This window comes from Diuraphis noxia, unplaced genomic scaffold, assembly GCF_037042655.1.
Source record: "Diuraphis noxia isolate RWA-SAM2 unplaced genomic scaffold, SU_Dnox_SAM2 contig0005, whole genome shotgun sequence".
Lineage (NCBI taxonomy): Eukaryota > Metazoa > Arthropoda > Insecta > Hemiptera > Aphididae > Diuraphis > Diuraphis noxia.
In genome coordinates, this window is record NW_028301715.1 from 47,170,120 (window position 1) to 47,196,620 (window position 26,501).

Below are 26,501 nucleotides of genomic sequence, written 5' to 3' on the forward strand. Positions count from 1 at the left end.
TTTGAGCATTATAAATTATGACTTTTTATTAAAGCTATTGTTTTTTTGTACACATCATTAAATACATCATTAAATGTGCGTCTAATATATATAATACAAAATAAATCACATAAAGACTAAACACTTATAATACAATAACAGAGGGAAATATAGTTACACGAGGGGAGAATAGGTTTCCCATATCTGTTAAGCATTTAGAGCCAGTCTGTTCTTTTTAAGTACACGCTGGGTTAGTATAAAAAAATGTACAAAAAAATTCGATAACAGTATAATAATAATAATAATGATTTAATAATAATAATAATAATAATAATAATTACACAACGTCGAGCTATAGTTTTAGGTCGCTAGACTCTAAAAAGCACCGGTTTATGTTTAAATGTTTAATTTTAAATTTTTTTTTCAAATATTTTTTACTATTATAGAAGATATTAAAATTACAGGAACTTTTCAACGCCGACAATCCGGCCGAGCCTATACATTAACATCATCAAAATAACAGACGAACAGGATAAATAATTGAAAATTTAACCGACGACGGTTAACCTATCGAGTGCATCATATTAAGCGCTAACAATTTTATATAATACAAAAAAAAAGGATAATGTCCCCCGAATACATTGTATTTTTTTTTCATTATAAAAATATGGCTTATTATTAGCTACAAGGAAAAATGAAACCCCTCAAGGCCATTTCAGTCTTTTAAAAAAATGTCTCTAGCCTGTATGTCATTTTTAACGAAGGTTATTAAAAAAAAATATTAAATGAATATTTTTTGAAAAAAAATAGGCTTGTATAAAATCTATATAAAATTAAAACAAAACGTAAATGAAATAACAACGGAGGTTATTTACAAAATAATTCGATTTACACAATACATTATAATTACACGTGGTATTTATCGTTTAAAATTACAGACAAGAAGAAGCAGATGGGTGTCGTACAGCATTTGCACTCCACTACGATTGCGGCGGCAGTTGGTAATTTTCTGGTTTATCTGTAACAATAAATAAATAAAAATTCGTAATTAGTACAAACGAATCGGAAGAGAGCGCGTTAATAAAACAACAGCAAAACAAATATTATAAAATATGGCTAATAAGATTTTATGGTCGAAGGGAGGCGGGCGACGTGATGATGCAGTTAGTCAGTAGTTATATAGTAGTGTAATTTTTTCCCCCAATTTCACTATATATTCTAATATACAATATAATGTATTTAGCATATATACAATAAACGGTTTGCAAATAAGATAACGGGCTGTGATAATATTATTATACGATCATTAAGAAGAAGACGGCAATTTTCGCGGGCGTCTCTTATTATGTATATCATTCATTATACATATATTATACCTATAGATATGTAATAATATAAAATACGACAATTGGGCGTGGTGGGAGGACAAACGGTATAAATATGGGGAGAATATTTTAAAATTGCGGAGACGCCGTCGGTATTAATAATAAATTCCCATCGGGTATTCAAGAGGCGGAAAAAGTAGTTTTCTTCTTGTGGAAAACAGGCGGAATCGGCGAGGGGCGACAGCGGCGCGGTGGCGGAATGAGACGATTTGTATGAAAAACAACGACGGCTCGTAAGAAGAACCCCGTCCTGCTGCACCTCGTCTCATCCTATAAATCTCTCTCGTTTCCCCTACTCTTCTATCCTTTTCTTTCACCGTCACTGTCTCTCTTTCTCAATCATTTTTTCTCTTTTTATAAAATATCTCTATCTATAGTACACCGACTCTTGTCGATGCAGTCTCTCGCTCGCCCGTTCACACGTCGACTGACACTCCACTCCTTTCTTTTCACCCCCTCAGCAGGTAGCGGGGGAACGTACGTACATAACACAACGACGACGTGGTGGCGAAAACAAACACAACACCATAAAGCGAAGATAGGTGCGGTAAGTTTATGTAGGTTTTCGTTTATAATATATTATATAGGCAAGCGTATAAGCATAATATAATAATACACCTCTATTATTATATAAATAAATGTATACGCAGAGGGGGCAAAATAAGACTATATTATAGTAATATTATTATAGTATAAAGACCGCCGTTTCGTATCGGTTTCTCGAGTGAAACACAACACCACTTATGTATATATAATTTAAGACAGTGCCTATATAGACAACCGACAATGTAAAGCATATACCTATCTAGGGGAGCAATTGTGGTTTAACGGCGGTGTCATAACGTGCCGAGAGTATACGTGATTCGTATTTTTTTCAAGAAATTTTTTTTTAATAGTGAAATAAAATCGTTTTCGAATATGTTTTGCGAAACGGAAATTTGACCGGAGCGCGTGATACGCGTATAGGTGCTCTTGCGGCGACCACCACAGGGGAGGGGACACCCACTCGGAGACGGCAGCCATGGCCGGACTTCCGGTCGGTGCACCATTGGCGGACACCATTTTGCCGTGGAAACGACGAAAGCAAAAACAACACAAAATATACCGACAAAAAGGTCTAAATTAAATTTATTTTAATATGTCTGTCTTAATGGATGTTTTCCCATGGGCCGGCGAAGACGACGCTGGTTCCCGCACGCTTTTTTTTTTGTTGGCAACTGAGGGCTAAAAAAGTTTCCCTTCCGAATTTCTATTACGCGCTCTGCACTGTTATGAACGATGCTGGTAAATCACCCGCCGTTGAGAGCTATGTATAACAACAATATTTTGCGCACCACAACCATGGTATGAGGGACATTTATTTTAACACAACAGTCGAATAAACGTATAGGTACTGTACAACAATATTACCTATGACATTAATAAATTCAACAAGTCCGAGACAGACAACGAATAACAATAATAAAACTCCATACGATTATACCGTATTAATGCAATTATGTATAATATTATAATATTACGTTATCCAGAACTATATATATAGATATATACGAATAATTTATGTAAATATATTGATAGCGCGTTATTATTTCAGTGACTCGTGTAACACGCCGACCAAAAAATAAAAGAAGAGAACGCGACATTTGTCACCTGGGTGCAAGGTGTTCGTGCCGAGTAATAAAATTTTAGAATAATAATCATTATACATCTATGGAAACGAAAAATACGTGAAAAAAATATTCTTGATCATTGTTATTGTATAGGGGCTAAGCAGAACGAGTCCATCAAAGACGAGGGGGAGGGGTGAATGGGGAGACGGTCACCTCTCGTATATAGCGCGACGATAAACACTCTGTGTGTCACGCGTAGAGAAGACAAAAATAATATTTAAAATCGTACCACAGTTAAGGGACACAATAGTGATAATAATATGACGTGTGACGTGTTTTACCCAAGTCGTCTAACCGCGTGTCTTTATATTTTATAATATTATTATTATTATGGTAAACAGTAAGCACGTTCGTACCGTGGTAGCTGTCCTCGAAACCGTTATCCATCTATACGACATATTATTATTAAACCAACGATAAAACTCCGTCTTGCTAGTCTATGCGCGTGCGTAATCATAAATCGACTTAATGTTATTATTACGTCAACACTGCCGCCGATAAGTCTATTCGTACCAGTCCGTTTAGGATCTGGAACTCTGATAAATTTAGGATTAAAACCTTAAAACTGTCTATATTATTATTATTATTATTATTATTGTTGTTGCACCAATATTTCTGTCCCAGAGATTAGAACGATTTAATTTAAATAATTTAATTTTGTGACCGTTGTGATTAGCATATTTGTGTACGCTGGAGATTAAATAAGTCGGATAATTTCGTAAAAACGAATATCTAACACAATAACGGGCTGAAAAAAAGACTAAACCGCTTACTTAAAACTTCTTATGTGTATAATATTATTATTATAACATGTATTTCAATTAAAATTAAATTTTTTTTTTATTTCAACAGATCTAATGACAGACTCGAGTGCATAAATGCGTATATAACATATTACAGTATATTATGCATTATAATATTATTGTATAGGTGCACGTTCGTCGACTACTATTATTTTTTATGTGGCTTTTGTGTGCATATAGTACGTAGTTCTTACCTATTTTTTTTTAATTTTTTTTTTACAACCCAATCGTTCTACAAACGTATTATATTATATTATACGGGTACCATCCTACGACAGCGGCGGTGGCGGCGGCGGCGGCGAAGGCGCCATCATGGGCTTTTATAATAATATTATATACATAGAATAATAACGCGTCGTCGGATAAAATACTAGAAAACTAGTTATGCGTACCTACGATAATATAATTCACCGTCGTAAACTGTGTTCAATGGCAAGTTGTGTGTGTGTGTGTATTAAATCTCCTCTTCCCATTGAAGTGTACTGCTACGGAATTTTTACCGTAGTCGGCCGCAGCAGCACAATAATAATGTAATAATAATAATATATTATAAGGTAGGTGTATATTATATACATCGCACACACGATATTGTTAAAACGAAATGCGCGCTCCTACCGTCGGCGTAACTCGCGTTCGTGTGCATTAAATAATATTTATATGTATATCGTATGCGAGCGGGAATAATGTGAGGTGAAGTAGATAAATCGGACGTTTGGCATTTCCGTGAGCAGCATATGAAGCAGCAACGAAGATCCGTATAGGTACAGGTAAATAAAACGTTTCTGCTCCCGCGGACGTCGATGACGTTTAAAAAATACCACCGAATATAATCAGATAATATACCTATTACCTAATAACATATTGTGCGTCGGACGGATTTACACAATTAATAGTGAAACATTTCGTTAATACGCTACAAAAGTACGCCGCCGCCGGTCAAAATAATGTGATGTCCGATAAAATTAAACAAACAATGTCCAAGCCAAGAGAAAGCGCATTCTAATTTTAGAGTCCGGAACGAGTGAAAAACCAATGTTATTGTATGATGTAAACTAGACAACACGTGTCCACAAAGACACCTATACTTAAAAGATAATAATTTATATGAGGCGCAATAATTCGAGTGGACCGTTCGCCAAATCTGTTGAAGAAGAACGCGGCAACAAACTAAAATGCACGCAATATAAATCCAAGCCAATGTGATGGTTTTTAACCACGGGTGAGGGGGGGAGGGAGGGGGGAGCACTTTAACCCTATAACGCGACCGGGGTGTCGTTGAGCTGGTAAAGTCGGAAAAGGTCGACCGTGACGGGCGTCGTGGTTTATTAGTAAAACGGCAGAAAAAAAAAAAAAACAATAAAAACTTCGACGACAACAATGAACTATCATAACGTTAATAATGATAATTATTATCAGTACCTATTATTATTATTATTATCATTGTTATTTATTACCATACCTCGTCGTCGATTCAGCGTTTACGGTACTCGTGATAATCGGAAAGGAAAGTCCACAGGTATAATAATAATATTATATTATTTTCAGGCGTAACATGGTTGTAACGCGGCAAGAAGCGTACACACAGTCGGACAATATTATATTATTATACTCGCGAACCATTTTACGATATTTTTTTGTCGGTTTGCCTCAGAAAGTAATAATATTATTCTCTGACGACTCGGCAACGTGTTGTAAATCGGTATATTATGTTTGAATTCGTAGACGGACTAAAGCACAAGATGTCAACCCTTTTATCAACCATTTCGGTGCGAGCTATTTCGAAAACGTTTTTTTATCGAAATGATAATGTTTCATATTGTTGTTATTCGGACGTAATGTCAGACGACGATTCGTCAAATCGGCATTCGTTCACATGGAGTACGTAGATAATATAATATTATGGATTAAATCACATTATTTTCTCCCCGACGTACAGCAGCAGTTCGAGAGTGCTCAGCAGCAACAGCAACGACGGCGGAATTACACTCCACTCGAACGGGGAAGTTACCTTCCTACCACCGGCGCGCGGGGAGGGGGGGGCGGAGTGTACCTATGCTGATTTCGAAAAAAAGGTCAAGTGCATGTGTCGTACAAACCAAACGAACGTGTACAAACGCATTCGATTAATTCGAACGTAAAAAAAAGAAATAATAATAAAATAGCTTATATTTCTATATATGTTTTTTCCCGTCGAGTTATTCTTCACATTTACGATTTTTTTTTTTCATTCATTTTATTACGCGTCCACGCTGTGTGAATCGGCGGCAGTGCGGAGAAAATATTTATAAAAAAAAAAAAAAAAAAATTATAAAATAATAATACAATACAGGCATATTCGGAATTATTATTATTATTATAATGATATTCTAATCTCGCGTGTGCATGTGTCCGTTTCACGGCGCGTCGAGGATGCACGGTATAACGCGGTAATTGCAAAACATCGTATTTTCAGTGAAAATATTATAATATTAATATCGGTCTGTCGGAGGATCGTATTATTATTTCTTCGACGTCCGACGACGAGGATCAGGACGTCGGAGATCTTGGGCTACTCTCGCATAATAATATTATTATAGTAATGATGTTCTCGTGTAAATTCCGTCGTTCGTCGTCGTCGTTTTTCTTCCACATAGCATAAAATACGGTTTACATAATATCATTATAATAATAATAATAATATAACATAAACTGCGGGCAGTCGGTGTGCCCACGTCCCAATAGTGCCCGTCCGTTCCAGATTAAAATAGCTGTCGGGTTCGTTTATCTTTCTCACGAACGATACCGGTCACGTTACTCCGTAATAATAATAATAATAATAATGTGCTATGCTATAATATTATCGTCAGTGGTGATATCGCCCGTCGTCGCCACTGCAGCTGGACAGTGGTGGCAGTGGCGCCATTAAACATAATAATATTACAATGTATAATTATTTTAATATTATATTATAAGACGCCGCGTCGGTATCGTTGTAAATCAGTTGCCTATCGATCGACATGACGATATTGCGATATTTACGGTTTGTGCGCAGTAATAACTAATATCGATAATAATTATTATCATTATCGTTATTATTATTATCATAAGGTCGTTGTGATTTCGATGCATAGCAGTTATGCGCAACGACCGTCGCATAATTTATAAAATCTATAATGCGAGCTCTGAGCAGTGAAAACCTCGAGCGAGAACGTTGATCTGCCAGTGGCCGTCACATTGATTTACATTTTTTAAAACACGAGTCCTGCATTCATGGCAAAGACGAATCATTATTAATTATGTCGTTTCAGTATTTACATATTTTTGGAATGTGTACGGGTTTTTTTTTTTTTTTTTTACAACGATAATCTAATTCATTCGAGTTTGGGAAAAAATATATTTTTATCATAGAATATTGGGAAGCGATGTAAACACGCTTGTAAACAGTTGTGCAGGGCGTCGTTGGTTAGACCTTGCGTTTATTTATGACGGATAACTAGTCGTGTCACTGTCGTTCAACGCTACAGCCGAAAAAAAATTGTATTGCCGACCGTCGATACTAGGAACCACTGGATTTTATAATAATAATAATATACGCAAAACCCACGAAACAATTAACCGATTTTGTCGGCGACTTGTTTAAACTCGAATTGAGTTGTTAATTGACGATTATTGTTTTCGTTAAACGGATTGCGGCCCGACGAGTCGAACAAAATGCCGCGGGCGTGCCACCGCCGCCCAACTTTTGAGCGTTAATCGCGTTATAGTCGGTTCGCTCGTATTTTGCGTACGTCGTGCAACAATATTTTACAACCGAATCGACCGTAAAACTCGCAGAGCGTGGTTTATAATAGTAATAATAATGATAAAATTGTTATTGTTATTTCGCAAACGTTAAATTTAGATGGCCATAAGTTCGCGGAGCGCACGCGGTATGCATTTTAAACGATTGGTACTGCGCGAGAAAATATAACGTGATTACCGGTACCCACGTTTCGTAAATATATATATACACAGGGTGATTCGGCAAATACGCTTTTTCCTCCAATGATGCAGTCATTCAAAATGTCCGTTTAACAGAAGTTTTAGCTTGAAAAAACAGGAATTTGGTCGTAAAAATCAGAAATCGAATAGCTGACTCGATTACTGCCGCAAATTAAGAAGAGACGAACATGCTCGGCGGATCGTCCTGTAGAGAACGGCTTGGAATCATTCTAAATACACTGCAGCCGTGTTATTATTTTCGTTGCAATCCGCGTTCGGCGTACCGCGTATGTAATATTTTAGACAAATAGTGTGTATGTGTGTATGTGTACATATTATATTATTATTATTATACGGTTACGTGTTTCGGGCCGTGTATATTGTTAATGAGCGCTGTACACATAGCGGAGGTTAGGCTATGTTCTATCTTCGTATAATAATAATAATAATAATAATAACATATAGTAATCCCGTTTTAACGAACTCGTTCGAATTGCACGGTCAAGAAACGAGCACCACCGCGGGCCAATCGCCGTGAAAAATCACGCGAGAATATTATATACTTATGGAAGTACCTATATTTTCACATTTGTTCGGCGAATAAAAAAGCAAAAAAAATAAATAACCGTTTAATAAATGCGTGTATCGGACGCCAGTAAAAACAAGTAGTGTAGTGCTGCGCGGTTCGTATCGCCAATAAGGATGGAAAAAAAAATTATAATAATTATGTAGGTACAGGTTACCTATTGTGTTCAGAAATTAACTCGGCGGATTAAACGGTCTCCGTCTCTAACACCCCACCCCGCCACCTACACGCGTCGGCCGCTTTCGTAAAACTAAATTTCATTATCGAAACATCATTAACTACATACTAGGTATATTATACAATAAAATCGTTAACAATGGGTGCCACGAAATATTGGTATATATATATTATTAAGGTAGGTAGGTAAACGATGCGGGCCGATTTCTAAAAAAGTAATAAAAATATAAAATATAAATATAAATAAATAACCATTGTGTAACCAGTGGAAAAACAAGAATAAGCACAATACCATTCCAATGTACGTGAGTACTTCGGCGTGAGTTATAGATTTATATTCGTTTTGATTTGATAGGCGACACTCATAAAATTATACTTGGCGATAATTCAATTAATATTGTCATAATATTGGTATATGTTATCGTGGCATCCAGTGACGGTCTTATTATGGTCGTCTACCAAATGGACACTTCATTCGGTCAAATCATGAACACATTCATACCTATATAATAATATTATACGATTGGTACCTTACAGCGCGGCCTATAAACATAATATAGTGAATAGTGATGATGATAATATTATAATAACAATATCACATAATATGTACGCCTACGACGTGAACGCCGCGCTAATGGCGCAATAAAACAAGTGGCGAGTGGCGATTCCAAGCCGAGTACTTTATATACCTACTACACTGGGTGTGAAAACCGAAATGCATATACGATTTAATAGGATTTTTTTTTTTGATTTTTTCGTTATCGCACGACCTTGCAGCGGAATATAATATATTTTATAAAAACCGAAAACAGACCGCACTAAAACCAACACACAACGCACAGCCGCACGTAGTCTCTACTATTTTATACCCTTCGGTCTTCGTGCGGTTTGCCGCAATTGAAGCAGCAGCAGCAAAGTATATAATAAACACGACGACGCTTATCCACACATATATATATATGTATATAATACTTAACGAGTCGGCAAACCGACGAAGATTGCCAGGGGATTATTATTATTGTTACGCGGCTAACAACTCGTGTGCGTGGTGTGTGTTTATTTACTGTTTTTTTTTGTTCTTTCCACTTCGTCATTATATTATTATTATTATTTGCGAGGAGAGCCATCGTCATCGTCGTCTTAGGTTAGGCGCACGCGGTCGAAAATTATAGGCTTCGCTAGCGGCCGAGGGGTGCTGTTGTCTATCTCTCCTCCTTCGCCGTCAGTCTTTGGAAATCGTGTTCCCGAAGGTGCATGTACGCGGCTTCGCAGACCGAGCATCCGGCCCCTGACCGGACATGTGATAATGCGTTTGCGGAGACGCATTTTCGACAAACAACGCGTGGTATATTTTACGATATAATAATTTAATACATAATATTTCCCGCATCTTCCGGTAAAGCCGTACGTACACACCACTTCGGGGGGAGTTGAACGGCGCCCCGGACGGAACGAGGTTTGAATCGAATTCTTATATGGACGTAATATCGATTTACGGTCGTTGGCGAGTGTTCAGCGATGACGCACAAACCCAGTGTAATGATGGTAATAATAATATTACTCGTGATGGGTATATATTCAGCGGTTTAAAAGGTAAAAGGTTTCGACGGGAAGATTGTGTTTTGGTGGGAGCCGGGTCGGTCGCCTCCTATTATTGTGTATTGTGTTATTCATCGGAACTTTCGTGTTATATAATTATGAAAAATACGATGATGATAATATTATGCTTTCCGTGTGGGCGACACGAGCATTCCTAATGACCGTTTAATTATTGCTATCGATACGTTCACGATTTAATATTATTTTTAGATATGGAAAATAATAATTTATAATAATATACCGAGATGATATTGTTACGAGGCTCGCAGAGGAGTAATTATAATATATACGTCTCATTGTTCTTCCATAAACGCGCATAATATTATTGTTATAAAAAAAAAACTGGTACCTACGTGAGCGCTGCATACACAGCCACACCACCGCACAGGTTTGCGGGAAGAGAAGACGACACGACGACGAAGACTCAACCGCCGCACGTATTGTTTATATCTTTTTTCTCGTCGTCGTACCTACATTTTATGTATTATTTTTTGTTTATATGCAAATCGTTTTGGAGGCGACCCAAAGAATTTATTATTAACTCCCCCGATTTACACGGTACCTATGTGTTTGTGGACGTAGTAATAGGTATATTTTATAGTTACCAAATATTGTAATAATATTATGCATATCGGCCGATTACTGCTGCACACGATTATGCGCGAGTTTTACAATAAATTGTATAGCGTAGGTATACATTATGCGAATAAATAATATTATTATTATGTACGAGCATGTAGAAATATATACCAACGAGGCAACGACCGATGAATATTTGATGGGCGCGATCGTTCGTATATCATCGCGGTATCTGTGTGTAGACATATTTTAGCGAACGTTAAACGGTTTGCGCATCTATATGCGTAGGTAATAGGAATGCATTGAAAACGTCGCAAAAATTAAAATCCATTTATTATTATTACTATCATCATTATCATATTATCGCGTATCTCTGATTTCGACTTAATATGCACACTAGTACACTACGCGTTTCGCGTATCTAAACGTACGTTTTCGTGACTTTATATTATATATATATAGGCAGCAGTGTGTGTGTGTGTACGTTTATGACTTATCTGATGCGGCCATCTCGTACACGGACGACACGTGTTGGCGCATTCGGTTACGCCACAAATATTATGTTATTATTACAGTTCACATAGAACTATTCGACTTATAGTCTCCGAAGCAGAACTTTTCAATTTCCTAGCCGAGCCAGCTCTCAAAGATAATATACAAAATGTATCATAACAATAATATACGCCTAATAATCATTATATCATATAAAGTATATATAGGGTCTGCGCAGTTATCGTCATTATTATATACATACCTATATAATATATATATATACACATAAATCGTCTAGGTGCGCGGTATCGTAACAATCGTAACTGAACAGTACCGCCAACTATGAACAGGAAACTAGGTACTGTGGTATAATATTCTTATTTATAATCGTGAACTGTGGGCGTACGATGTGACAGTAGCTTGTGCTCGTCCGACTATAATATACAATAGACTTACTCCACCACTCCCGCCCCTCGCAAAGTACACCCCCTCCACGACCATTCCGCCCGTCGTGCCCCGTCGAAACAGCCTAGTTCCGGTCAAGTGAAATAAATTGTAATATGCGTGACACGGCCCAACAATGCTTTTTTCTTCACTCTCTCAAATTACCGCACACTGTCCTCTTCCCGCCCCGCTCGTTTAATGCACTGCGAGGTATACACAATACACTGCGGCAGCAGCATAGAACATGTACAGGTATAGTATATAGGTATACCTATAACATAATAATATATAGGACATAAGGTTAGCGCACGTTTATTGTCTCTATACATTACGTTATTATTATTTTATTATGAGATACTATTATTTTCGTTGTTACTCTTCGATTAGACCCCGGGGAGAGATACGACCTTGTGACTGAATAGTTGTAATTATATTATTATATTATATTGAATTCTGGACGATGAAATAATGATAATAATACCGTAGTGTTGGGAGCTCTAGAATAGTTTCTGCACTCTATAGCTCAAAGATTATAATATTAATTACTATAATTTATCTTATTTTTTATATCCGAGGGATTTTGCGGAGGTCCGTCAAAATTTATGAACGATTCTGGAAAAATAAAAGAATCTTACACGATGTCCATGATAGTAAAATGTTTCTCAAGATTCCAGATCCCAATTCATGCGAACGGTGTGTAAAAGAAAATTAGTTAATAGATCCAGTATAGCCTGGCTTAAGCGTGTACATAATTTAAAATGCATTTCGTTTTATTTGCATATAAAATTAAACGTTAATTATAGTTTTTAACCACTCAAAATCTGTTGAAATCAACCACGTATGCCATGTAAAAGAGTTAACGCGTGATAAACATCTCTCAGTGTTCTTAACATCAAAAACAATATAGGTACACTAATATTATAGGTGTATAGTATAAATTCATTGATTAGGTATACTTGAATTTATGATGTATGTACATGTTATATTCAGATGGGACGCCTTGTATTACTTATAACATGAAATCTATGGAATATTGATTATCTATAATAATTATAATTGGAGGGAAGTGGATTTTTTTTCGGATGACGGATGTGCGTGATTGTACCAAAATGTATCTATATTTTTTTTCTATCGAGACACAAAATGAGTAATGACATTAGAAATTGGCCAAGGATTAAATGTAAAAATCGATATATATAGGTACCTATATTATATATTTTAGCGTATACTTACATAGTTTTTTATTAAATCCTTCGACTACGCACAGATGACGCGAAGAATAGGTATTCCCTATTCGGTATTATATACCGTTGCCAATTCGCCATGCACAACAGCCGTTATTTTTCATTAAAAATTCAATATCAATGTTTTTAGGCGGAAAAAAAATATTCGAAGACAGATTTTTATGATTGAAATTCGTCGATATTTAACTTCACGGTTGCTCGCGTCATGCCATGATATACTATATACCTATAGAATATTATATATACTATTACTAACTATTACTGCTATACCGCGGTTAAAGTAATAAAACAATTATTAATTACTTTATTATATATTGTTTATATGTAGGTCTATTGTGGCGGGCACGTGCATGACTTTGACATCGATCGCCGGCAATTACTAATTAAGCGTTGACACCGAAATTTCTCGATTTCCAAAAACGATTAGGGTAACTGTGTATCTACAGAGAGCAAAGAGAGAGTGAGGGCATTTGTAGTTATCATAATATATGGATGGCGGTGAAAAGGCGATGTATGAAAATTAAAAAAAAAATCGTTACGTTTCGCGAACTCGGGCGGGTGTTTGTCCCGCAGACTGTTGTAGGTACCAGTTGTTATATAATATATAAGGTTTAATAATGTATTGTATACTTTTTGTATAGAATCGCGGTATTGTGGTTACAGCACTTGAATGTCCGAAAACCAATCGCAATATGCCATCCGAAAGAAAGAAATAAAAAGAGAGAGAGTGAGAGAGAGCGCGAGGGACCGAGTGTGCTATGGAGAGTGACAGAGCAACTTTCCCACTCGAGGGGATGGGACGTAGGTGCGAAAATTCTAGGACAATAAATTATAAATTATCATTGACGTGTACGGACTGACGCGGACGACCGCGCAATACTCGTAATTTGAACAATATGCACGCGAGGGCGACAATGGACAAGAACCACCGGACAAATTTCTGTTTCTAAGAATCCACACCACCGCGGCAGCCACCCGATCCTTGTCCATCAGTGGCTCAGCTGTTCTCTCTCCCCGTGTCCACACGTCGAATAAAATACTAAGAGTGCGCACAAAAACCGGACGGCGGGTCCGATTACCGCAGACGTAATGTGGTCATTCGCGGCAGTGGCGGCGGTGGTTTATCATCATATTTCACATTTTCAACCGAAACACCTCGCGACGATACACAAACAATAATAATTGTAACCGGGTAACCGAAAACCAACAATATTATAATAATACCGTATACGCCGCTAATAAGACGCGCTCAGAGCTGGAACCAGTTTACCTCTGCAGACACACATACCTTCAGTTTAGGTATACTTATAACCATACATACCTGAGTAAACCAACCAACCAACCTTCCTACCACTCTACTCCGGCTGGGTGGTGTTTGCGTGTATGTGCACGCGCTGTAGGTATAGTTTCTCATTTAGCCACTGCAGCCACCTAACTCTAACCCACCACATAATATTGTAAGTATAATACAAGACCAGTGTGATAATAATATTATTATTATACATTATGCCGGTATACATATCATAAATGTGTGTAAACTCGTCGATGATTTATGCGCAGAAATAATGACCAATTATTCCAAAGCCGACAGGTGCGCGTAAACACACTACACATACGCGCTTACGTTGAGACTGAGGATACCTCCCCCCTCGGTATTTATTGATTGCACATAAAATTTATTGGTACCGCCGTCATCACGTCGAATATACAACGATTTTTATAACATATTTTAAAAGTAATATGAATATTGGTGAAATGGATAAACGAGTATTTTCATATTACAAACGTGTGGAAAGAGAGACGATAGGATGAGAGAGAGAGTGTATTGCCGTATTATATTCCTCTTTTCATACGTATATTATAATTAAAAATAGTAAATACGGTCGCAGGAGGCCTTCGTCGCGGCGGAGAGAAACAATTATCTATACTACCATTATAAAAATATTTATTATTATTATTATTATTAAATACGAGTGTGTTATGACTTTATGAGAATTTTTCTCGCGGTTTTCTATTTTTTTTTTTTTTACCTACTGTAATTATTTGATATTTTCAACAGTTGTATAATATAGTGTGGCGGTTGCAATCGCACGCGGTCGTGTTTGTTTACCAGAGCTGAGTATTATAATAATATGATACGTACACACTATACCTATATGCTCGTATACGTGTGTGTAAATTGAACGGCTCGTTAATTCGGACCAGAGATAATTACGTGCGTGCCCAGTTATTGTGTGCTGTGCCCGAACAACCGTCGTCGTGGTAATTTCATACGCATAAAATACATGGTAATATATTATTTTATGCAGTATAAAATTATTATATTAAAATATTATATTACGGTGAAGTACTGAAGTAGTATGACATGAGGTATTTAATAGTGGAAACGCGCTTCCGTGTGCAGATGACGGGCGACACGGACGTGAATATTGTTTATTATTACAACGATCATTGTACTAAACAGCCGAAATTCAACAAAATATTATCTACTGATGCGCCGGGCACATTGTAACGTGCAGATAAATCGACGAACTGATTGCGCCGACGACAAGGTCATGACGTGTTGTTACGAGAAAAAAATCGTTTGGATTTATTGTTATTACCGTACTTCTCCCACGGTTAATTTTTCCTTTTTTTTATTATACCCATATATGCCTACCATATTATATTGACGAGTTTCGGCGTCGAACATTTAAACGACAACGTAAAGTGCAACGCACACGGTCGCGATAATAGAATGACGGATTTAACGGTCCAGAGATATTATATTATAATTACGACTATAATTTTAAAAATATGAGAAAAATACATGAGTGTATCAGATTTCACATTTACATTTTTATTTTACGACAGCGTATAGTTATATAGGTTTATTTATATAAATATATATGTATGTGCGTGTATGTATTAAACAATATCATGAACACTATTCAGTATAATATACCGACGAAGTGAATACACCATTAAACGCGCGAGCTCATCAAAAAATATAATGTCATTAATTATTAACGTTTTAAATATCACGAGCGGTATATTATTATAACGAGGATTTGGAGATGTTTTTTTTTTTTTTTTGTACTTATTATGTAAATAAATAACACACACCGTGCGTTTAATCGGACGGACTACTGGTAATTGAGATATAAAGATGAGACGATAGCGTGGAATCGGCAGATTTTGTGTTCGTTCTCCCAGTGTATTACGGTAGATACCTACTAGATAGGATATATAGATAGTATAAGATGTTATCGTGTACCAATCGAGTAAAAATGCGAGTTGCACGGCCTTCGTCTATACTATAGAGCAGTATAGACTCTACACAAACGAGACTTCAACGCCACGGCCACGGCGCGACAAAAACGAATACGCACACGGCACACCTATAATACAACAACACACGATCTTATAGAGATCGATACGTAGTACCTATAATATAGGAAACTAAACGGGCAATATTATAGTGTATTATCTCTATGGGTGTGTTAATAATATTCGCGCACGCAAGATATACGCGGAGATTTTTCCGTTAAGCGCAAACCGTGCTACGATCGTTGTCCGATTAAACTACCTGTATGTGAAATAGCGCGTGCGCTAGGGACCAACGCAAATGACTATATTATTATAATGGAGAGGCGACGACGATATTATAGCAATAATTACTCGGGGAATCGCACGAAAACACGGTAATTTAAAAATAAATGGAAAAGGAAAATAAGAAAAAAAAGCCCCGCAAATCGGCTACATTGTTTCCCGCGACGGTGCCTGCGATAGAAATCGGCGAAAAACCTTTTGCGATGAGCATACCTCATTAGGGCCCTATTCGGGATCACGACCGACTTCACGTATATATTATATGAAGGAACATTATATATATATACAGGAAAACGAGTCTCAAATTGACATATCAATTAAGCTGCACGGCGTACGGCAGTAGTGGGAAGGGGATCTAATCACACACACACAAACTCAATACCAATCCCCGCCGCCACTGATGTCCTTAATTGCGAAATGTCGGTATATTGAGTCACGCGTGGTGAGAGGGAGGAAGAGGATGATTTACGAAGGAAAAAGGTATAGACAAAAAAAATGTATATACATATATATGTGTGTGTGTATAATACATAATATATATAATAGAAGTATGTATATGGACGATCAAAGGGAGGGAAACTGTTAATTTTAACGTCAGGACGTTAACGAGACGTTAAAAAGATAGAACATAACTCGGTAATAATTATGTACACCCGTCCTCCCTGTCGGCGGCCGCACCGCATATAATATATACGAGAATATATAGTATACATACATTGGCGCTCGTCGCTAGTCACGGTTTCGAGAACATTTTTTATTTTTATTTTTTCTGTTTGTTTTGTTTTCGCCAGAGACTGCAGCTAAGCTCGCTAGTCGCTGCTAATTGCAGGGAGGATACCGTATTATTATATTAGATGCGTACAATGTGTAGTGTGTATATACGTTCTATCTTTTTTCTTTATTACTTTTTAGTATTTTCCCTTCTTCCCGGTCGGTCGACTCAATAGTACCTATGGGTCGTATATGTGTTGTTTTTTTATCGACCCCCCACACACACACATACACGCGCGAGCGCGAGCAATGGGAAAATTCGTCCTCGTCCGCATACCGTCCCGCGGTCTTTCGTATAATCGAATTGACCGCCGCCTCCCCACGGAAATTTCAATTAACAAACAATCCAATTCGGCCGTAGATAGGCCCCTCCGAGTAGTGTACGCCTTCGTGTCTACTGTCTAGACGGCAAGACTTTGGAATTTTCAAGACGATTCTACAGAATATTAATTTAAAAAAAAAAATAAAACCGACCGTCTTAAAGTAAATGATGTTATGCAACGGAAAACGTTGATTAACAATTCTACAATTTTCATTTATTCTGTCAATTGACGAATTGGTGATTTTATGACAGTACCAATTTTTTCTATATGATAAAAACAGCTTGTACCTAATACATCAATATTAATTTCAATGATTTAGGAGGAAATTATAATTTTTTTTTTGTCCACTAAAAGACTATACTATTAAAAAGGAAAAAACTCGATTTCCACACGACTTATACATAAGCAAATAGGGATTTTTTTTATGAGATTAGCCGAGTTTGGTTAATTTATAATACAAATTAGGTTATATTAATTGAACGACCTCGTTTAAAAAAATGTCGTTCACGCCATACATCAGCCGCCAAGTTAGTGAGCACACGTGTAGAAGACGATTACATTATTATTTTGCATTTAAATTATTGTGCGCCTAAACTCGTTAAGTAACATAAAATATGTAATTGACATTTTGGGAGTGCTTGGCTCGTTGAATTTCAAGTCAAGTATACCGGCGATGTCTGTACAAAATTATAAATAAGATGGTTAGCAGTTAGCTGCAGGTATGTGTACATATATATAATATATTATAAACATATAGTATATGTTAACTATATATGCAGCGGCAGCGTCAACAACAAGAAGCCCCTGGGAGGGGAAGTTAATAAAAATTACACGGTCGAGAAAGTAGCGTGGAAATCCGGTGTTCTTTTTGTTTATTATTATTATTATTTTTTTTATTTTATTAAGTATACCTACTGACAAGCCCACTTAAGGTATATCCGAGGGCCCGAGGGCGACCGGTACATGTATAATCATAATTCGTGCGTTGTTCGCGAAGAACGAAATCGAAAATATCTCGACGACGGGACCGCGCGCGCGCGCGTCGAGACTATAACATCATATAATATAATAACAAGACGAGGTATATAATATAGGTAGGTTACACGGACGATGAAACGACGGTGGGTAGGCAGGAGAAGAGTGAAACACGTGGTGCGGGCAACTCGCACATTAGGGTCACATTCTTATTGAATGGACGATCGAAAAAAGCACCCACGATTTCACACGGACAAAAACCGACGGGAATCGCGTTTTCACGGTCAAAATTATATTATCGTCGTCGTTATCGATGGGCGATGCAAATAGTGATTTTTTTTGTTAGGTCCTTTTTTCTGAATATTTTGTTGCCGAACAGCATCGTGCGTGCGTATATGTGTGTATATTATTATTATTTCTTGAAGAGTATACGTATAACAGGTAAGAAAGAAAAAAAATGCCCTTATTGTAAATAGGTAGCCGCCGTGTGCACACGGCGCAGACCGTTACTAATCGTCCGTTCGTCATAATAACAGTAATTTTCATCACGGGTACCCTATACAAGTATTACACATAAACAATATGTATATATATATACATATACATATACATAAATACATAGGAATTGGAAACTGATCCAGCCGCCGGCCATTCACACACACACACAGACAAGACTGCAGACAAGAGACAACAGTGGACGAGGAAACATTTTTACGCTCCACGTGCATATATAATATATACTTATATTATAATATTATTTATGTATAACTATTACAGCTGTATATATGTATATGTATATTATACCGACGCGGATGCTAACAAGACGTGCACGACCGGGCGGTGGAAGAAAAAACAAACAGAACGACGGGAGGAGAAAGCTATTATACGTCGTACAGCGCAAAGGATGCGTCGCGCAAGAAAGGTGTTTTTTCGTATTTCTCCTGTTCGCCGCCGATCACTACACCGTATTACGGCGATGCGATTTTTTCACAACCTGCGAACGACGTGGTCAACATGTGGAGGAATCAAATTTAAAAAAAAATTAATCCATCAAATTGAAGACTTTGATTACCCCCGAAACCGGTGATTATCTATTACATTAACGAGCATATTATACGATGTTATTTACTCACGGTTAATTGAATGTTACATAGAATGAATAAAAATCGGTATATATTTTGAAAACCTATACTATAAAATCAAAAGTGTATTATCATTTATCAGTAAGCATTAGGCACTTTTAAACAGGTATCATACATAATTGTTATTTATCACAATCGCATTGTGACATTGTTTTTTGCCCATCTCCTTGTACGATGAAAAACGTCGAACTTGACTATCAACATTTCATAGAATGTCACAACTATTTTTTGTTCGTGTAAATCACACGAACTATAAACTCAAACCACTAGTTTTTTTTCACAGTGTTCAAATTCCAGGATAACAACATAATAGTTATACCAGCCATTAATGACTGCACGAATATTGCATATTATCGTTCTAGATTGGTATATACTCGACAATGATACAAATAATATTTATTTGTACGAAACAGGAAAAAAGCAACGTTAAGATATAATGTTATTATATATTACGTAAAAAAAATTACTTGAAAGAAAAAGGCACATGTGTACTATGGATAGATTTATATCCACCAACCAGCAGGTATTACATAGAAAAAAATCCTATACGTTACACCGTTGTGTTGGACAAAGATATGAATTCTGGGTTCATAAGTACCGTAGGGTCAGAGGACATTGCAGCATACTCAATGTTTAATTTCTTTTTGTGCTCATAAAATGAATAGAAATATATATATTTTTTTTTATTATCATTTAACAACAAATAACTGCTTATCGGAACGACGTGTTACCGTTACACGATCCTTCGCCACGGGGAGCCAGTCGCATCTTTTTTTCATAGGTTCATATTTGTACGTTTTCAACAATTCGGCGAGCAGTGAGTACCTATATCCGAAAAAAATTAGAGGGCCTTGACAAGTCACCTCATTTGTGTAAAACGGTAAGGTACCACATGTAATCGCCGTCCATTTAGCTATACAGTAATCATTCATTTTGGCTACTTGACGTTTCGTTAGTTTGTTTAAGTACCTATCCATTTCCCATACTAATATAGGTACAATATTCAGCGTGTAACAACGAATCATTTACGTATACTCAAATTATTTTTGTGCAAGGGGTGGAGTGTGGGAAGAGTTATCGGCCAAACATAATATATAATAAGAATATTATATTATAACTTACAAAACCTACAGCATAATATATAATATATATTTTAAATTAATATTTGATCAGAGAGAACCTAAGTAATCGGTAAAAAAACAGGATTGGGGCAATTAACGTTGGGCGTATATCGTTAAAAAATAAAAATAACGATCTACGGGCAAAAGCGAAATTTCCGAAGGAAAAAAAATGGTGGTGAAGAAAAAAAAATAATATGTAGAGAAACCGGTTCGACGTAAAACCAATAATTTCCGAACTATGTGCCGTCGATGTATAGGTACATGGACGTAAACTGTTGTGTAGATATTCGGGATTAGTCGTGTTGGTTTATTTAATTTTTTTTATCATTTCACTCCTGCTCGTACCAGCCGAGTATCTTATGCACGCGCTTTACTGCCCACACACTTTATCGTTTTTTGATTTTTGTCGTGCGTGTTGTTTGGCATGACCGCCTCCCGCGGTCGTGATTGCCGGAAATTATGTGCCGGAGACGAATCGTCGTCGTCGCCGTCGTGGCTGTCGCGACGGTTTGCGCGCATCTCCTCCGCGTCGCTTTTAATTATGTCAATAATTATTATTTATTATATTAACGACTCGTACCACGCAATACGTACACACGTGTACTACCATTATCCACCTGTAAGTTTCCGAGGAAATGGCTTATTTATAATTTAACATACAAATGTTATATGTATGTAATGTTGTAATGCAACGGTTATTATAAACGACCGTGTGGTACACGACGAACGGAGCGGAATAAAAATAGAAAAATGCTTAAAGATCGGTTAAAATTGAACGGGACGATGCGCGACGAACAATAAAAAATAATAATTAACCGTTCGTCGTGCAAATACACCGTTTGACTATACATAGATAAACGCTTTGTCATGTGTGCTGGCGCGCACGCGAATCGTGGCAATTAGAATGTGGTTTTTTCCACGTAAATTATACGATTTTAGCGAGACATCCGAGTACCTACCTATACTACCATAATAATATTGTGTGAGTGTGTTTGTTTTTGTTTTATATATACGAATATAAAAAAATAATAATAATAATAATATTACGACCTCGGCGTCAACGTTATTGGATTTTCTCTATCGGCGTAATATGATTTTTTTTTTATCCCGTCTGCTCACAGAATATCCGAGGAAAAGATATTTCGCGAGGTGCAGACAGAACACATATATAAAATATAAATAAATGAATAAGAACGTGACTTCGAGACCGCAAATTATCGAGCTCCGCAGTTTCCTGTATAAGGTAATCAACTCGAACTAGACTGTCGTAGTCGTTTGGTATCATTATTATCGTTATATTATTATTATAGCTGTTGTACCTACCTAATTATTATATTATCATACGATTAAAATACTTAAAAGTTATCATTTTACTCACCGACTTAAACGAAATAAGTCCTTCCTCCGGGTTGATTATAAATCGGGTCCGGTATGCTGCTGTACACGTGGTGCAGCTTATGCCTCTGCTGGTAATCGATGGACACGTAACTGTGGTTGGACGGGTCCTCGTCCTCGTCAGTGGTCCTCTGCGACGACTCTTCAGACATGCACGAGCTCTGCGTGGGCGCCTGCGACTGCGTCACCGACGCTGGACTCATGCGAATCCACGCCTCGAGCGATGTCGGAGCCGCCGTGTACCTGGCCACGGGTCGGCCGTCGCAAATCACCTTCTTCAGGTCACCGCCGGCGCTGGTCATAGGCTTCGGGTCGGGCATCAGGTACCGGAGTCGGTCCCAGAACCGCTTCTCGCCCCAGGTGACCACGTCGCACGACTTGAGCAGTGCCTGTAGCTCCCGGTCTGGCGTGATCGTGGTGGTCAGCAACACGACCACCGACTGATTTTTCGTCTTGGCCCGCTCCAGGCACGCCTGGAACGCCGTCCGGAACACCGGTTTCTCCCATTCGTTTTGCAGGAACGACAGCGACAGCACGACGATTATCCGCTTGGACGCGTCCGACGCACCGAGGAAACTGTCCATCAGGTACGCGGGGCTGATGACGTGTATGTCCCGGTAGTGCAGGCACAGGCTGTACCCGAACCGTTCTAGGCTGGTGGACAGTATGTGGTTGACGAACTCCTCGTCCTTGATGCTGTACACCATGTACGCGTCATACAGCTTGTCGTTCTCGTTCGACGACGGCGACTTGCAAACGCGCACGCCGTACCGGGAATGCGCCCACAGGCACAGATCTTCGCGGAACACCAGGGCCAGGGCCACCAGTACGAATACGACGATGAACAGTGCCAGGCTGGCGGCCACAAACGGCACGTAGTCGGTTCCCAGCACGGACGTGTTGTAGAACGGCCGGTGGATGCTGGGCCCGGTGTCGCGTTCCGACTGGCACTTTTGTATGGCCGCGGCCACCGGCGTCATTTTGTCCGAGCACAGCATCGTCGACGGCGGATAATCGTTGTTCTTTAGCCACCCTTCGAGCCCGACGATAACGTCGCAGTCGCACAGCCACGTGTTGCCGGCCAGCGAGACGGACGTCAGCGTGTTGGCCGCGTTCAGCTGCTGCCACGGCCGGAATTCGTTGATCTGATTGTTCTCCAGGTGCAGCACTTGCAACGACTTGAGTGGAGCGAACGACCGGTTCGCCACGCTCGTGATATGGTTGTCGTTCAGGTACAGCTCGGCGAGCTTGGGCAGCGTCTCGAACTCGCCGCCGTTGAGCCGGTCCAGCTGGTTGTTCTCGATGTGCAACACCCGCAGGTCGGGCACTCCGTTGAACGTCTTGTTGTGCAGCGACACCACGTTGCTGTTGTTCATGTACAACACTTGCAGTTTCTTTTTGCCGAGGAAAACGTGGCTGGACAGCTCGCCCAGGTCGTTGCCGTCCAAGTATATTTCGGTCGCGTCCATCGGGATCCGAGCCGGTATGAATTTGTACCCGGCGTTCGAGCAGTCCACGATGTTGGATGACCAAACGTGATCGTGGTAACATGTGCAGTTGTCGGGGCACGTCATCTCGCAATCGCACGCGTCAAAGTCGCAACACTCGCACACGGAAAAACAGTGTGACTCGTACTCGCACAGGAACTGCGACGGTTTCAGGTCCAACAGCGGTTTGTACTTTTCGGTCTTCGAGTGCACCAGCCGGCACATGATAGAGTCCATATCCATTATGCGGGGGTGTTGGCGCTGCACGCTCAGTTGGTTGATGCGCTGCAGCCATTCGGTGGTGCAGTCGCATTTCAGCGGGTTGTCGCCGATGTAGAACTGCGGCAGTTCCTTGTTCTCCGGCACCGGGTCGAGTCGTAAACTGGCGATATCGATGTACTCCATTTTGTTGGCGTACAATACCACCCGGGACAGGTTGGCCTTCCGCAGGAACGTGTTGATTTTGATTTTGTGTATCAGGTTGTTGTTGAGAAACACGTTTTCCACGCTGTCGGGTATCGACGTGTCCGTGATCTCGGTAAGGCGGTTGAAACTGGCGTCCAACATTTTGATTTGTATCGTATCGCGTTGCACGTAATAGTTGCCCAGGTTGCTGATGGCGTTTTTGTGCATGTCCAACCACTCCACGCTGGACGGCAAGTACGAATAATCGAAATTGGCGATTTGGTTGTCGGACACGTTGAGCCACACCAGTTTGGACAGACCGTCAAACATACCGTTTATATCTGACAGTGCGTTTCCGTCCAGCCGGATGGCGTGCAGCTTATTGGACGTGCCGAACGCTTGCTGGTCTACGTGCGTCAGTCGGTTGAAGGCCAGGTTCAGCACCTGGAGCAGAGGCATCGTGGAAAACGTGTTCGCGGTCAGGTTGCCGATTTCGTTGTTGGACAATATTAGATTGTACAGCAAGTCGAGTCCGTCGAACGACGCGTTTTTCACGTGCCTGATAAAGTTACCACCAAGATCGAGCGTCTTGAGCATGTGCAGCTTGGACAGAGCGGCGGGCACTTGCCGGAGAGCATTACCGTACAGGCCCAGGTCGTGTAGGTTCGTGCAATTTTGGAACGCGTGTTCGTCCACCGTATCGATGCGGTTCCTGTCTAAGAACAGTTGATTGATGACGTACAGCCCGGAAAAGTGCAGTGGTTCGATGTGCTTGAGTTTGTTGAACGACAACGTGAGCGCGTGCAGGTTGCTGAGCGCGATGAACGCCTGGTCCGCCAGTATTTCGATGTTGTTGTGCTCGAGATTAAGTATCTGCAAGCTGTACAGGTCCTGGAACACATGTGAGTCGATTTTCGTCAGCTGATTGTGGCCGAGGTTGAGGACCACCAGCCGGACGAGACCGGAGAACGTGTCGCGGTTCACCCAGGTACTGGTCAACTCGTTGTGCGACATGTCCAACACGAGCAACTGGTCGAGTCCCTCGAGTAATCCCGGCGCTAGTACGTTTATCGAGTTGTTGTGCAGGTAAATTTCGCGCAGATAACGGGTGGAATGGAACAGTTCGGGCGGCAGCGCCGAAAGCCGGTTGCTCGACACGTTCAGCACGTTCAGGGACGTGAGTCCGACGAACGCGCGGTCCGCGATCTGATTGATCTGGTTCTCTTGCAGGTATAATTTTTTCAACGCCCTGAGGCTGGTCAGTCCGTTATCGGGCATCGATATGATGTCGTTGTTGGCCAAGTTCAAGTCTTCGAGCGCGGTGTTGCACGTCTTGCCCGGCGCCGTCGGACCGTTTCCCCAGTCCGAGAAGCCCAGCTCGAACACGTCCTGCAGCCGATTTTTGGTCAGGTTGAGGTTTGCGAGTCCGACTAACGGGCAGAAAAGCTCTTTCGGCAGGTTCCAGATGTTGTTGTCGGACAGGTCGAGTTCCCGGAGCTGAACGAGCCCGCGCAGGCTGTCCGAATGAAAATCCATGGTCATGGCGGACCAGTCGGTGTTATGGGTGCGGATGCGCAATTTTTTTAGTTCCCTGGACGTGCTGAGCACCGCGGGCGGCACGTATTTTATTTTGCAGTACTCTAGGTCCAGATGGTTGAGGCGCCGGAGTTGCGTGAGGAAGCTGTTCTCCAGGCTACTCTCGAAAAATATTACGTCGCTGCACTTGAGCGTCAGGCTGGTGATCATGTCCATTTGGGCGGACGTCAGATTAGATATGACGCTGTCCGCGTTGTTGATTGTTCGCAACGAGCACTTGAGCACGACGCGCAGCGGCTGCGCCTCATCCACGGCCATCACGCGCTGCCAGTCGCACACCGGGTCGCCGTTGTTGGCGCACGCGGTGCCCGACAGCAACAGCAGCACCGACATCAGCAGCCACGGCAACGGGCCGGCGGCGTATCGTCGACGGTACGTCATCGTCGGCGGTATACAGTTTTCGGCGGCACTTGGTCGTTCGGGTGGGTCAAAAAAAAAAAAAAATCACTCCAGAGACCGTCACCGGACGCACATCGCGTGAGGAAGACGGGAAAAAAAATTGTACGGTTTTTTTTAATTCCGATTTTCCCCAAAAAAATAAAAAATAAAAATAAAAACGACAGTAATAATAATATTATTAATTTTTTTGACACTTAGGAGTGTCTCCGTTCCCTTACGGCAAAAAAATCACAAACGCGTAAAACGACGAACGCACATAAAACACACACACGGACACGGAAAAAAAAACGGACACTCGCAATACTCGCGGCGCGCGCAAGATCGAGCAAAACGTTTGCAGACCGAACGGTACGGTCGACGGCGAGAAACTGTCGCGGC

At 39.8% G+C, this 26,501-nt stretch overlaps 1 pseudogene across 1 annotated transcript; it reads right to left on the bottom strand.

The window, feature by feature from the left end:
• LOC107164217 (toll-like receptor Tollo pseudogene) lies at nt 1–26,501 on the bottom strand (annotated as a pseudogene). Its single transcript, XR_016191862.1, has 2 exons — nt 22,220–26,501; nt 1–997 (listed from the first exon to the last, which is right to left on the bottom strand). The product of XR_016191862.1 is annotated as a toll-like receptor Tollo pseudogene (transcript).